This window comes from Dendrobates tinctorius, unplaced genomic scaffold, assembly GCF_039654945.1.
Source record: "Dendrobates tinctorius isolate UK_male_01 unplaced genomic scaffold, ASM3965494v1 ptg000068l, whole genome shotgun sequence".
Lineage (NCBI taxonomy): Eukaryota > Metazoa > Chordata > Amphibia > Anura > Dendrobatidae > Dendrobates > Dendrobates tinctorius.
Window position 1 is genome coordinate 14,243,524 of NW_027361736.1, and position 16,102 is coordinate 14,259,625.

Below are 16,102 nucleotides of genomic sequence, written 5' to 3' on the forward strand. Positions count from 1 at the left end.
TCAATCCTGCATGATTTTACCAAGAAATGTGATTCTTCATTCAAAACCTGATTTTTGCTATTGGGCTCTATTGAATAATGAATGTTTTGAATTTTCTCCAAAAGTAAAGTAGTTGCAAACTCATGCTTTTAGAGACTTGTTTGGGCTCATGAGAGGAGTAGAAAAAAATCAAAAATTTCAGTCCTGCACGATTCTACCAAGAAATGTGTGTTCATTCAAACCGCTGGTTTTTGATATTTTGGGCCCTATTGAATAATGAATGTTTTGAATTTTCTCCAAAAGTAAAGTAGTTGCAAACTCATGCTTTTAGAGACTTGTTTGGGCTCATGAGAGGAGTAGAAAAACATCAAAAATTTCAGTCCTGCATGATTCTACCAAGAAATGTGTGTTCATTCAAACCGCTGGTTTTTGATAGTTTGGGCCCTATTGAATAATGAATGTTTTGAATTTTCTCCAAAAGTAAAGTAGTTGCAAACTCATCCTTTTAGAAACTTGTTTGGGCTGTTGAGAGGAGTAAAAAACCATCAAAAATTTCAATCCTGCATGATTTTACCAAGAAATGTGATTCTTCATTCAAAACCTGATTTTTGCTATTGGGCTCTATTGAATAATGAATGTTTTGAATTTTCTCCAAAAGTAAAGTAGTTGCAAACTCATCCTTTTAGAGACTTGTTTGGGCTCATGAGAGGAGTAGAAAAAAATCAAAAATTTCAGTCCTGCACGATTCTACCAAGAAATGTGTGTTCATTCAAACCGCTGGTTTTTGATATTTTGGGCCCTATTGAATAATGAATGTTTTGAATTTTCTCCAAAAGTAAAGTAGTTGCAAACTCATGCTTTTAGAGACTTGTTTGGGCTCATGAGAGGAGTAGAAAAACATCAAAAATTTCAGTCCTGCATGATTCTACCAAGAAATGTGTGTTCATTGAAACCGCTGGTTTTTGATAGTTTGGGCCCTACTGAATAATGAATGTTTTGAATTTTCTCCAAAAGTAAAGTAGTTGCAAACTCATCCTTTTAGAAACTTGTTTGGGCTGTTGAGAGGAGTAAAAAACCATCAAAAATTTCAATCCTGCATGATTCTACCAAGAAATGTGATTCTTCATTCAAAACGCTGGTTTTTGCTATTGGGCTCTATTGAATAATGAATGTTTTGAATTTTCTCCAAAAGTAAAGTAGTTGCAAACTCATGCTTTTAGAGACTTGTTTGGGCTCATGAGAGGAGTAGAAAAACATCAAAAATTTCAGTCCTGCATGATTCTACCAAGAAATGTGTGTTCATTCAAACCGCTGGTTTTTGATAGTTTGGGCCCTATTGAATAATGAATGTTTTGAATTTTCTCCAAAAGTAAAGTAGTTGCAAACTCATCCTTTTAGAAACTTGTTTGGGCTGTTGAGAGGAGTAAAAAACCATCAAAAATTTCAATCCTGCATGATTTTACCAAGAAATGTGATTCTTCATTCAAAACCTGATTTTTGCTATTGGGCTCTATTGAATAATGAATGTTTTGAATTTTCTCCAAAAGTAAAGTAGTTGCAAACTCATGCTTTTAGAGACTTGTTTGGGCTCATGAGAGGAGTAGAAAAACATCAAAAATTTCAGTCCTGCATGATTCTACCAAGAAATGTGTGTTCATTGAAACCGCTGGTTATTGATAGTTTGGGCCCTATTGAATAATGAATGTTTTGAATTTTCTCCAAAAGTAAAGTAGTTGCAAACTCATCCTTTTAGAAACTTGTTTGGGCTGTTGAGAGCAGTAAAAAACCATCAAAAATTTCAATCCTGCATGATTCTACCAAGAAATGTGATTCTTCATTCAAAACGCTGGTTTTTGCTATTGGGCTCTATTGAATAATGAATGTTTTGAATTTTCTCCAAAAGTAAAGTAGTTGCAAACTCATCCTTTTAGAGACTTGTTTGGGCTCATGAGAGGAGTAGAAAAAAAATCAAAAATTTCAGTCCTGCACGATTCTACCAAGAAATGTGTGTTCATTCAAACCGCTGGTTTTTGATATTTTGGGCCCTATTGAATAATGAATGCTTTGAATTTTCTCCAAAAGTAAAGTAGTTGCAAACTCATGCTTTTAGAGACTTGTTTGGGCTCATGAGAGGAGTAGAAAAACATCAAAAATTTCAGTCCTGCATGATTCTACCAAGAAATGTGTGTTCATTGAAACCGCTGGTTTTTGATAGTTTGGGCCCTATTGAATAATGAATGTTTTGAATTTTCTCCAAAAGTAAAGTAGTTGCAAACTCATCCTTTTAGAAACTTGTTTGGGCTGTTGAGAGGAGTAAAAAAACATCAAAAATTTCAATCCTGCATGATTTTACCAAGAAATGTGATTCTTCATTCAAAACCTGATTTTTGCTATTGGGCTCTATTGAATAGTGAATGTTTTGAATTTTCTCCAAAAGTAAAGTAGTTGCAAACTCATGCTTTTAGAGACTTGTTTGGGCTCATGAGAGGAGTAGAAAAACATCAAAAATTTCAGTCCTGCATGATTCTACCAAGAAATGTGTGTTCATTGAAACCGCTGGTTTTTGATAGTTTGGGCCCTATTGAATTTTCTCCAAAAGTAAAGTAGTTGCAAACTCATCCTTTTAGAAACTTGTTTGGGCTGTTGAGAGGAGTTAAAAACCATCAAAAATTTCAATCCTGCATGATTCTACCAAGAAATGTGTGTTCATTCAAACCGCTGGTTTTTGATATTTTGGGCCCTATTGAATAATGAATGTTTTGAATTTTCTCCAAAAGTAAAGTAGTTGCAAACTCATCCTTTTAGAGACTTGTTTGGGCTCATGAGAGGAGTAGAAAAAAATCAAAAATTTCAGTCCTGCACGATTCTACCAAGAAATGTGTGTTCATTCAAACCGCTGGTTTTTGATATTTTGGGCCCTATTGAATAATGAATGTTTTGAATTTTCTCCAAAAGTAAAGTAGTTGCAAACTCATGCTTTTAGAGACTTGTTTGGGCTCATGAGAGGAGTAGAAAAACATCAAAAATTTCAGTCCTGCATGATTCTACCAAGAAATGTGTGTTCATTGAAACCGCTGGTTTTTGATAGTTTGGGCCCTACTGAATAATGAATGTTTTGAATTTTCTCCAAAAGTAAAGTAGTTGCAAACTCATCCTTTTAGAAACTTGTTTGGGCTGTTGAGAGGAGTAAAAAACCATCAAAAATTTCAATCCTGCATGATTCTACCAAGAAATGTGATTCTTCATTCAAAACGCTGGTTTTTGCTATTGGGCTCTATTGAATAATGAATGTTTTGAATTTTCTCCAAAAGTAAAGTAGCTGCAAACTCATCCTTTTAGAGACTTGTTTGGGCTCATGAGAGGAGTAGAAAAACATAAAAAATTTCAGTCCTGCACGATTCTACCAAGAAATGTGTGTTCATTCAAACCGCTGGTTTTTGATATTTTGGGCCCTATTGAATAATGAATGTTTTGAATTTTCTCCAAAAGTAAAGTAGTTGCAAACTCATCCTTTTAGAAACTTGTTTGGGCTGTTGAGAGGAGTAAAAAACCATCAAAAATTTCAATCCTGCATGATTCTACCAAGAAATGTGATTCTTCATTCAAAACCTGATTTTTGCTATTGGGCTCTATTGAATAATGAATGTTTTGAATTTTCTCCAAAAGTAAAGTAGTTGCAAACTCATGCTTTTAGAGACTTGTTTGGGCTCATGAGAGGAGTAGAAAAACATCAAAAATTTCAGTCCTGCATGATTCTACCAAGAAATGTGTGTTCATTGAAACCGCTGGTTTTTGATAGTTTGGGCCCTACTGAATAATGAATGTTTTGAATTTTCTCCAAAAGTAAAGTAGTTGCAAACTCATCCTTTTAGAAACTTGTTTGGGCTGTTGAGAGGAGTAAAAAACCATCAAAAATTTCAATCCTGCATGATTCTACCAAGAAATGTGATTCTTCATTCAAAACGCTGGTTTTTGCTATTGGGCTCTATTGAATAATGAATGTTTTGAATTTTCTCCAAAAGTAAAGTAGTTGCAAACTCATGCTTTTAGAGACTTGTTTGGGCTCATGAGAGGAGTAGAAAAACATCAAAAATTTCAGTCCTGCATGATTCTACCAAGAAATGTGTGTTCATTGAAACCGCTGGTTTTTGATAGTTTGGGCCCTATTGAATAATGAATGTTTTGAATTTTCTCCAAAAGTAAAGTAGTTGCAAACTCATCCTTTTAGAAACTTGTTTGGGCTGTTGAGAGGAGTAAAAAACCATCAAAAATTTCAATCCTGCATGATTTTACCAAGAAATGTGACTCTTCATTCAAAATCTGATTTTTGCTATTGGGCTCTATTGAATAATGAATGTTTTGAATTTTCTCCAAAAGTAAAGTAGTTGCAAACTCATGCTTTTAGAGACTTGTTTGGGCTCATGAGAGGAGTAGAAAAACATCAAAAATTTCAGTCCTGCATGATTCTACCAAGAAATGTGTGTTCATTGAAACCGCTGGTTTTTGATAGTTTGGGCCCTATTGAATAATGAATGTTTTGAATTTTCTCCAAAAGTAAAGTAGTTGCAAACTCATCCTTTTAGAAACTTGTTTGGGCTGTTGAGAGGAGTAAAAAACCATCAAAAATTTCAATCCTGCATGATTCTACCAAGAAATGTGATTCTTCATTCAAAACGCTGGTTTTTGCTATTGGGCACTATTGAATAATGAATGTTTTGAATTTTCTCCAAAAGTAAAGTAGTTGCAAACTCATCCTTTTAGAGACTTGTTTGGGCTCATGAGAGGAGTAGAAAAACATCAAAAATTTCAGTCCTGCATGATTCTACCAAGAAATGTGTGTTCATTCAAACCGCTGGTTTTTGATATTTTGGGCCCTATTGAATAATGAATGTTTTGAATTTTCTCCAAAAGTAAAGTAGTTGCAAACTCATCCTTTTAGAAACTTGTTTGGGCTGTTGAGAGGAGTAAAAAACCATCAAAAATTTCAATCCTGCATGATTTTACCAAGAAATGTGATTCTTCATTCAAAACCTGATTTTTGCTATTGGGCTCTATTGAATAGTGAATGTTTTGAATTTTCTCCAAAAGTAAAGTAGTTGCAAACTCATGCTTTTAGAGACTTGTTTGGGCTCATGAGAGGAGTAGAAAAACATCAAAAATTTCAGTCCTGCATGATTCTACCAAGAAATGTGTGTTCATTGAAACCGCTGGTTTTTGATAGTTTGGGCCCTATTGAATAATGAATGTTTTGAATTTTCTCCAAAAGTAAAGTAGTTGCAAACTCATCCTTTTAGAAACTTGTTTGGGCTGTTGAGAGGAGTAAAAAACCATCAAAAATTTCAATCCTGCATGATTCTACCAAGAAATGTGATTCTTCATTCAAAACGCTGGTTTTTGCTATTGGGCTCTATTGAATAATGAATGTTTTGAATTTTCTCCAAAAGTAAAGTAGTTGCAAACTCATCCTTTTAGAGACTTGTTTGGGCTCATGAGAGGAGTAGAACAACATCAAAAATTTCAGTCCTGCACGATTCTACCAAGAAATGTGTGTTCATTCAAACCGCTGGTTTTTGATATTTTGGGCCCTATTGAATAATGAATGTTTTGAATTTTCTCCAAAAGTAAAGTAGTGGCAAACTCATCCTTTTAGAAATTTGTTTGGGCTGTTGAGAGGAGTAAAAAACCATCAAAAATTTCAATCCTGCATGATTCTACCAAGAAATGTGATTCTTCATTCAAAACCTGATTTTTGCTATTGGGCTCTATTGAATAATGAATGTTTTGAATTTTCTCCAAAAGTAAAGTAGTTGCAAACTCATGCTTTTAGAGACTTGTTTGGGCTCATGAGAGGAGTAGAAAAACATCAAAAATTTCAGTCCTGCATGATTCTACCAAGAAATGTGTGTTCATTGAAACCGCTGGTTTTTGATAGCTTGGGCCCTATTGAATAATGAATGTTTTGAATTTTCTCCAAAAGTAAAGTAGTTGCAAACTCATCCTTTTAGAAACTTGTTTGGGCTGTTGAGAGGAGTAAAAAACCATCAAAAATTTCAATCCTGCATGATTTTACCAAGAAATGTGATTCTTCATTCAAAACCTGATTTTTGCTATTGGGCTCTATTGAATAATGAATGTTTTGAATTTTCTCCAAAAGTAAAGTAGTTGCAAACTCATGCTTTTAGAGACTTGTGTGGGCTCATGAGAGGAGTAGAAAAACATCAAAAATTTCATTCCTGCATGATTCTACCAAGAAATGTGTGTTCATTGAAACCGCTGGTTTTTGATAGTTTGGGCCCTACTGAATAATGAATGTTTTGAATTTTCTCCAAAAGTAAAGTAGTTGCAAACTCATCCTTTTAGAAACTTGTTTGGGCTGTTGAGAGGAGTAAAAAACCATCAAAAATTTCAATCCTGCATGATTCTACCAAGAAATGTGATTCTTCATTCAAAACGCTGGTTTTTGCTATTGGGCTCTATTGAATAATGAATGTTTTGAATTTTCTCCAAAAGTAAAGTAGTTGCAAACTCATGCTTTTAGAGACTTGTTTGGGCTCATGAGAGGAGTAGAAAAACATCAAAAATTTCAGTCCTGCATGATTCTACCAAGAAATGTGTGTTCATTCAAACCGCTGGTTTTTGATAGTTTGGGCCCTATTGAATAATGAATGTTTTGAATTTTCTCCAAAAGTAAAGTAGTTGCAAACTCATCCTTTTAGAAACTTGTTTGGGCTGTTGAGAGGAGTAAAAAACCATCAAAAATTTCAATCCTGCATGATTCTACCAAGAAATGTGATTCTTCATTCAAAACGCTGGTTTTTGCTATTGGGCACTATTGAATAATGAATGTTTTGAATTTTCTCCAAAAGTAAAGTAGTTGCAAACTCATCCTTTTAGAGACTTGTTTGGGCTCATGAGAGGAGTAGAAAAACATCAAAAATTTCAGTCCTGCATGATTCTACCAAGAAATGTGTGTTCATTCAAACCGCTGGTTTTTGATATTTTGGGCCCTATTGAATAATGAATGTTTTGAATTTTCTCCAAAAGTAAAGCAGTTGCAAACTCATCCTTTTAGAAACTTGTTTGGGCTGTTGAGAGGAGTAAAAAACCATCAAAAATTTCAATCCTGCATGATTTTACCAAGAAATGTGATTCTTCATTCAAAACCTGATTTTTGCTATTGGGCTCTATTGAATAGTGAATGTTTTGAATTTTCTCCAAAAGTAAAGTAGTTGCAAACTCATGCTTTTAGAGACTTGTTTGGGCTCATGAGAGGAGTAGAAAAACATCAAAAATTTCAGTCCTGCATGATTCTACCAAGAAATGTGTGTTCATTGAAACCGCTGGTTTTTGATAGTTTGGGCCCTATTGAATAATGAATGTTTTGAATTTTCTCCAAAAGTAAAGTAGTTGCAAACTCATCCTTTTAGAAACTTGTTTGGGCTGTTGAGAGGAGTAAAAAACCATCAAAAATTTCAATCCTGCATGATTCTACCAAGAAATGTGATTCTTCATTCAAAACGCTGGTTTTTGCTATTGGGCTCTATTGAATAATGAATGTTTTGAATTTTCTCCAAAAGTAAAGTAGTTGCAAACTCATCCTTTTAGAGACTTGTTTGGGCTCATGAGAGGAGTAGAACAACATCAAAAATTTCAGTCCTGCACGATTCTACCAAGAAATGTGTGTTCATTCAAACCGCTGGTTTTTGATATTTTGGGCCCTATTGAATAATGAATGTTTTGAATTTTCTCCAAAAGTAAAGTAGTGGCAAACTCATCCTTTTAGAAATTTGTTTGGGCTGTTGAGAGGAGTAAAAAACCATCAAAAATTTCAATCCTGCATGATTCTACCAAGAAATGTGATTCTTCATTCAAAACCTGATTTTTGCTATTGGGCTCTATTGAATAATGAATGTTTTGAATTTTCTCCAAAAGTAAAGTAGTTGCAAACTCATGCTTTTAGAGACTTGTTTGGGCTCATGAGAGGAGTAGAAAAACATCAAAAATTTCAGTCCTGCATGATTCTACCAAGAAATGTGTGTTCATTGAAACCGCTGGTTTTTGATAGCTTGGGCCCTATTGAATAATGAATGTTTTGAATTTTCTCCAAAAGTAAAGTAGTTGCAAACTCATCCTTTTAGAAACTTGTTTGGGCTGTTGAGAGGAGTAAAAAACCATCAAAAATTTCAATCCTGCATGATTCTACCAAGAAATGTGATTCTTCATTCAAAACCTGATTTTTGCTATTGGGCTCTATTGAATAATGAATGTTTTGAATTTTCTCCAAAAGTAAAGTAGTTGCAAACTCATGCTTTTAGAGACTTGTTTGGGCTCATGAGAGGAGTAGAAAAACATCAAAAATTTCAGTCCTGCATGATTCTACCAAGAAATGTGTGTTCATTGAAACCGCTGGTTTTTGATAGTTTGGGCCCTATTGAATAATGAATGTTTTGAATTTTCTCCAAAAGTAAAGTAGTTGCAAACTCATCCTTTTAGAGACTTGTTTGGGCTCATGAGAGGAGTAGAAAAAAATCAAAAATTTCAGTCCTGCACGATTCTACCAAGAAATGTGTGTTCATTCAAACCGCTGGTTTTTGATATTTTGGGCCCTATTGAATAATGAATGTTTTGAATTTTCTCCAAAAGTAAAGTAGTTGCAAACTCATGCTTTTAGAGACTTGTTTGGGCTCATGAGAGGAGTAGAAAAACATCAAAAATTTCAGTCCTGCATGATTCTACCAAGAAATGTGTGTTCATTGAAACCGTTGGTTTTTGATAGTTTGGGCCCTATTGAATAATGAATGTTTTGAATTTTCTCCAAAAGCAAAGTAGTTGCAAACTCATCCTTTTAGAAACTTGTTTGGGCTGTTGAGAGGAGTAAAAAACCATCAAAAATTGTAATCCTGCATGATTCTACCAAGAAATGTGATTCTTCATTCAAAACGCTGGTTTTTGCTATTGGGCTCTATTGAATAATGAATGTTTTGAATTTTCTCCAAAAGTAAAGTAGTTGCAAACTCATGCTTTTAGAGACTTGTTTGGGCTCATGAGAGGAGTAGAAAAACATAAAAAATTTCAGTCCTGCATGATTCTACCAAGAAATGTGTGTTCATTCAAACCGCTGGTTTTTGATAGTTTGGGCCCTATTGAATAATGAATGTTTTGAATTTTCTCCAAAAGTAAAGTAGTTGCAAACTCATCCTTTTAGAAACTTGTTTGGGCTGTTGAGAGGAGTAAAAAACCATCAAAAATTTCAATCCTGCTCGATGGCAGAGCTGTGACCAAAGTGACTAGAGGATAAGGGAGATTTTGAATTTCTGCACACACTTGTGGACACTTATGGATTGTGTGAGGCCCACTGACTAGTATCTGAGCGCTCTGTCACAGGCTCGATGGCAGAGCTGTGACCAAAGTGACTAGAGCATAAGGGAGATTTTGAATTTCTGCACACACTTGTGGACACTTATGGATTGTGTGAGGCCCACTGACTAGTATCTGAGCGCTCTGTCACAGGCTCGATGGCAGAGCTGTGACCAAAGTGACTAGAGGATAAGGGAGATTTTGAATTTCTGCACACACTTGTGGACACTTATGGATTGTGTGAGGCCCACTGACTAGTATCTGAGCGCTCTGTCACAGGCTCGATGGCAGAGCTGTGACCAAAGTGACTAGAGGATAAGGGAGATTTTGAATTTCTGCACACACTTGTGGACACTTATGGATTGTGTGAGGCCCACTGACTAGTATCTGAGCGCTCTGTCACAGGCTCGATGGCAGAGCTGTGACCAAAGTGACTAGAGGATAAGGGAGATTTTGAATTTCTGCACACACTTGTGGACACTTATGGATTGTGTGAGGCCCACTGACTAGTATCTGAGCGCTCTGTCACAGGCTCGATGGCAGAGCTGTGACCAAAGTGACTAGAGGATAAGGGAGATTTTGAATTTCTACACACTTGTGGACACTTATGGATTGTGTGAGGCCCATTGACTAGTATCTGAGCGCTCTGTCACAGGCTCGATGGCAGAGCTGTGACCAAAGTGACTAGAGGATAAGGGAGATTTTGAATTTCTGCACACACTTGTGGACACTTATGGATTGTGTGAGGCCCACTGACTAGTATCTGAGCGCTCTGTCACAGGCTCGATGGCAGAGCTGTGACCAAAATGACTAGAGGATAAGGGAGATTTTGAATTTCTGCACACACTTGTGGACACTTATGGATTGTGTGAGGCCCACTGACTAGTATCTGAGCGCTCTGTCACAGACTCGATGGCAGAGCTGTGACCAAAGTGACTAGAGGATAAGGGAGATTTTGAATTTCTGCACACACTTGTGGACACTTATGGATTGTGTGAGGCCCACTGACTAGTATCTGAGCGCTCTGTCACAGGCTCGATGGCAGAGCTGTGACCAAAGTGACTAGAGGATAAGGGAGATTTTGAATTTCTGCACACACTTGTGGACACTTATGGATTGTGTGAGGCCCACTGACTAGTATCTGAGCGCTCTGTCACAGGCTCGATGGCAGAACTGTGACCAAAGTGACTAGAGGATAAGGGAGATTTTGAATTTCTGCACACACTTGTGGACACTTATGTATTGTGTGAGGCCCACTGACTAGTATCTGAGCGCTCTGTCACAGGCTCGATGGCAGAGCTGTGACCAAAGTGACTAGAGGATAAGGGAGATTTTGAATTTCTGCACACACTTGTGGACACTTATGGATTGTGTGAGGCCCACTGACTAGTATCTGAGCGCTCTGTCACATGCTCGATGGCAGAGCTGTGACCAAAGTGACTAGAGGATAAGGGAGATTTTGAATTTCTGCACACACTTGTGGACACTTATGGATTGTGTGAGGCCCACTGACAAGCATCTGAGCGCTCTGTCACAGGCTCGATGGCAGAGCTGTGACCAAAGTGACTAGAGGATAAGGGAGATTTTGAATTTCTGCACACACTTGTGGACACTTATGGATTGTGTGAGGCCCACTGACTAGTATCTGAGCGCTCTGTCACAGGCTCGATGGCAGAGCTGTGACCAAAGTGACTAGAGGATAAGGGAGATTTTGAATTTCTGCACACACTTGTGGACACTTATGGATTGTGTGAGGCCCACTGACTAGTATCTGAGCGCTCTGTCACAGGCTCGATGGCAGAGCTGTGACCAAAGTGACTAGAGGATAAGTGAGATTTTGAATTTCTGCACACACTTGTGGACACTTATGGATTGTGTGAGGCCCACTGACTAGTATCTGAGCTCTCTGTCACAGGCTCGATGGCAGAGCTGTGACCAAAGTGACTAGAGGATAAGGGAGATTTTGAATTTCTGCACACACTTGTGGACACTTATGGATTGTGTGAGGCCCACTGACTAGTATCTGAGCGCTCTGTCACAGGCTCGATGGCAGAGCTGTGACCAAAGTGACTAGAGGATAAGGGAGATATTGAATTTCTGCACACACTTGTGGACACTTATGGATTGTGTGAGGCCCACTGACTAGTATCTGAGCGCTCTGTCACAGGCTCGATGGCAGAGCTGTGACCAAAGTGACTAGAGGATAAGGGAGATTTTGAATTTCTGCACATACTTGTGGACACTTATAGATTGTGTGAGGCCCACTGACTAGTATCTGAGCGCTCTGTCACAGGCTCGATGGCAGAGCTGTGACCAAAGTGACTAGAGGATAAGGGAGATTTTGAATTTCTGCACACACTTGTGGACACTGGACACTTATGGATTGTGTGAGGCCCACTGACAAGCATCTGAGCGCTCTGTCACAGGCTCGATGGCAGAGCTGTGACCAAAGTGACTAGAGGATAAAGGAGATTTTGAATTTCTGCACACACTTGTGGACACTGGACACTTATGGATTGTGTGAGGCCCACTGAATATCTGAGCGCTATGTCACAGGCAGAAATTGGCTAGTGTATCACAAACTACAAGGTGTATGTAGAATTGGGCAGAATTGGAATCTCCCTAGAGTGCAGGTCTGTAAGAACGGAACATGTCCTCGACTTATTCTCACAGAGTGACTCACTGATAGCTTCACTGTGGCTGTGATAACAGCCGTTACACGGTACTGTGTGAGGAGCGTACACCGCTGTATGGTGTGAAAAAATGCACGCTCAGTACCTCAGCAGGGAAAAAAAAAAATTGTGATTGCTTTTAAAAAAGCAGTTTGCGGAGCAGTGGGTAAACAGCAATGCAGGAATGTCAGGAAGCCTTAGAAGGCAGCCCAACAACCAACACCACTGATACACCACTATATTGCCTCCTCTTGCACTGCACAGTGACTGGTGTTTTGTACAGGCAAAATTGCTAGCAGCAGAAGCAGTTTTTTTTTCTTCTTCTCAGCAGGACAAAAAAAAAAATTGTGATTGCTTTTAAAAAAGCAGTTTGCGGAGCAGTGGGTAAACAGCAATGCAGGAATGTCAGGAAGCCTTAGAAGGCAGCCCAACAACCAACACCACTGATACCCCACTATATAGCCTCCCCTTGTACTGCACAGTGACTGGTGTGTTGTACAGGCAAAATCGCTAGCAGCAGAAGCAGTTTTTTTTTCTTCTCAGCAGGACAAAAAAAAAAATTGTGATTGCTTTTAAAAAAGCAGTTTGCGGAGCAGTGGGTAAACAGCAATGCAGGAATGTCAGGAAGCCTTAGAAGGCAGCCCAACAACCAACACCACTGATACACCACTATATAGCCTCCCCTTGCACTGCACAGTGACTGGTGTGTTGTACAGGCAAAATCGCTAGCAGCAGAAGCAGTTTTTGGTGTCTTCTTCCCTGCCTAACGCTCTCCCTACAAAATCAGCAGCAGCAGCAGCTCTCCCTATTCTGAGATCAGCATGAGTAACATGGCGGTCGGCGTGCACGCCCTTTTATACCCCCTGTGACGCCCCCCAAAGCAAGCCAATCACTTGCATGCCCTTATGAAAGATGGTGGTGACCCGTGCCTATGTCATCACGTTGCCCACAGTGTCCGTGGATCCTGATTGGCTGAAAAAGAGCGCAAAACAAACTTTTGAAACGCGACTTTGGCGCGTAGGTCGCCGACCTCGTGGCCGACCTCATCCTAGGGTCGGGTTTCGTTTCATGAAACCCGACATTGCCAAAAGTCGGCGACTTTTGAATTTTTTCGACCCGTTTCGCTCAACTCTAGTCGTTGATATTACGTAAGCATCCGAAGAGCCCACACTACACTCAAAGATCTAATTTTTAGTCTACTACTAACTCTGCTGTTATTATTTCTAATTTTCTAATCTTCTTGCAGTTCTCTATATATATGTATGTATTAGCTTGATGACCCTACTGAACCTCCACCACTGCCCTGCATAGAGCTGCACCATAAAACAGTGTAAGGAGACCCACGTGTCCTCCCCCTGCACAGACCCACAGTACACTCCCTACAGAGCCCTCATGTTCTCCCCTTGCACAGCCCCCCCGTGTACCCCCCTGCACAGCCCCCCATGTCCTCCCCTACACAGCCTCATCATGTACCCCCCCAGCACAGTCTCCCATGTCCTCCCCTACACAGCCTCCTCATTTACCCCCCCTACAGAGTCCCCCCATGTCCTCCCCTACAGAGTCCCCCCATGTCCTCCCCTACAGAGTCCCCCCATGTCCTCCCCTACAGAGTCCCCCCATGTCCTCCCCTACAGAGTCCCCCCATGTCCTCCCCTACAGAGTCCCCCCATGTCCTCCCCTACAGAGTCCCCCCATGTCCTCTCCCATACTGTATATAGGGCTCAGGATGAACTCCAGGCAAGTATCAGAGACTCCACAGCGGAAACTCCAGATCTCATCCAGGGCTTCCTGGTGCCTGATCAGTAGGCAATGAGGTCCCTGTATCCACAATGATCCTTGGAGAAACAATTGTCCAGCAGACCCAGCACGCCCTATAACTGGTAAAACCATCCTTTTTACCTCCCTGGTGGCTTTGCAGCTCGTTCTGGCAGCCGGAGCCTGCAGCTCTTCCTGTCGAGTGATCACGTGGTACTGCTCATTAAGGTAATGAATATGCGCTCCACGCCTAAGGGAGCGGAGAGGCGAGCAGGCATGTGAGTATGGTGTGCTGGAAGCTGGTGGCCTCTGTGACCTGCTGCTACTGAAGTGTGAAACAGGCCTAAGAGAAAGAAAAGACTCAATCTGAGAAGAGGTCACCTATAAGGTACCAGGATGTACATTTTTAGTTATTGGTACTGACTGCGTCTCATCAGTACTATGGTTCCTGTATAGTCCACAGTCTGATAAAGACTGGTAACTCCCAGCATCTCCTTACCATTGTTAAGGACATACTGGGAGTTGTAGGTTCATGAGATACAAATGTATATGGGCCTGACTTAGAAGGATTCAGCTCATCAGTTATTAATCACATGATGTCATAGACCTAATGGAAAAGGGAAGAATTAGCTGGGTAGAAATGCAAAATGGGCGCCTTCGGCTTCATCTGCCTTGGGCACCCAAAATACTGTGTTTCGGCCATGGTAACGGATAAAGCAAAATCCTACATGACCTATCAGTGTTCTACGATTTGGGTTGAGGACACTTATTGTATGTGGGCTGGTGAATTTTGTGTGCCAGGGCTGCTTTTTAGTCCTAACTCGGCCCTGAATCCCCTCGTGTATCTGAATGGGAGGAAGAGTGTGAATTTGTGCTAATTGTGCAGTCACACTTTGTCATCTCTGCTCCGTCCTGTCTTCCAGCGCAAGGTTAAATTGCTCTGACTTCATATCTGGCTTCATGGCTTGATCATAGATGCTGGATCCTGATCCCCAACAAAATTTCACCAACCGAAGATTGTGAAAGAAACACACAAAACACTTTTATTGGATGTTAAATTGACCGAATTTTATTCCAAATCTCATCATTATTATTTCTTTCAGTGTCTGAAATTTAGAATCAGCCAATTACTATGAAAGAGACACTGAAAATGGCAGAACCCCCGACTCACGAAGAATCGTCCTTCAGCACTCAGGAGAGGAAAAACCCCCTGTAGTGGAAACCTCTAGGGAACCATGGCTGCAGGACTGCCCTTCCCTTGGGCTTAGAAGGTTAGTGCCAACATGTAACAGCAAATTGTACCTGAATTTGTACATTGTGTCATATTTGTTTTGGAGAAGCCTAATGCGACCTCTCCAGGCCGTACACATAAAGTGAAGGCGGCGAGTACCGGACGTGAGGGAGATCTGGCTGCAACATCTGTCACCCCATTGATCTGGCTGGCTAGGCGGTATGGCTGATCTGGCTGGCTAGGCGCTATGGCTGATCTGGCTGGCTAGGCGGTGTCCCCTTCCTCCCATTGTGGAGTGATGAAGCTCCAGGTCTCCAGACACATCAAGTATGGCTCCGTCTACGGCTGAATGACTTGTGGTTCTGGAATCTTCTCCTGCATCATAGATGCATGTCTTTATGACATCAGCGCAGTTGCCATAGTTATCACAGGTGTTTTATACTGTGGTTTCATTGGCTAGAAAGTCCCTCTCAGTGTTCCAAAGATTTAACCCTTGAATGACTGGTATTGTGCCTTTCTCCAGAAGCCTGTAAAATAAACTTGTCACTAGACAGGACCATTATCATTATTATATTTTAGAGTTGCCCCAACCAAAGTCTAATAAGTGAGCGCATCTACAGAGTTGATGTGTAACAAGCGCAGTCATTCCATTAAGCCCTACTAAATGCATAAATGCACAATATGAGAACAGAGTAGTCTCATAGAAAATTAATGATACCAAGGTAAAAGCAGTTAGATATGGGATGCTATATAGGGGCTCATACTGTATATAGGAGCTATATGGGGACTCACACTGTATATAGGAGGCAATATGGTGGCAAACAATGTAGTCAGGAGGCTATATGTGAGTGCTCATACTGTATATAGGAGGCTATATGGGGACTCACACTGTATATAGGAGGCAAACACTGTATTCAGGAGGCTATATGTGGGCTCATACTGTATATAGGAAGCGATTTGCAGGCTCATACTGTTTATAGGAAGCGATGTGCAGGCTCATACTGTACATAGGAGGCTATGTGGATACTCATACTGTTTATAGGAAGCAATGCGCAGGCTCATACTGTACATAGGAGGCTATGTGCAGGCTCATACTGTATATAGGAAG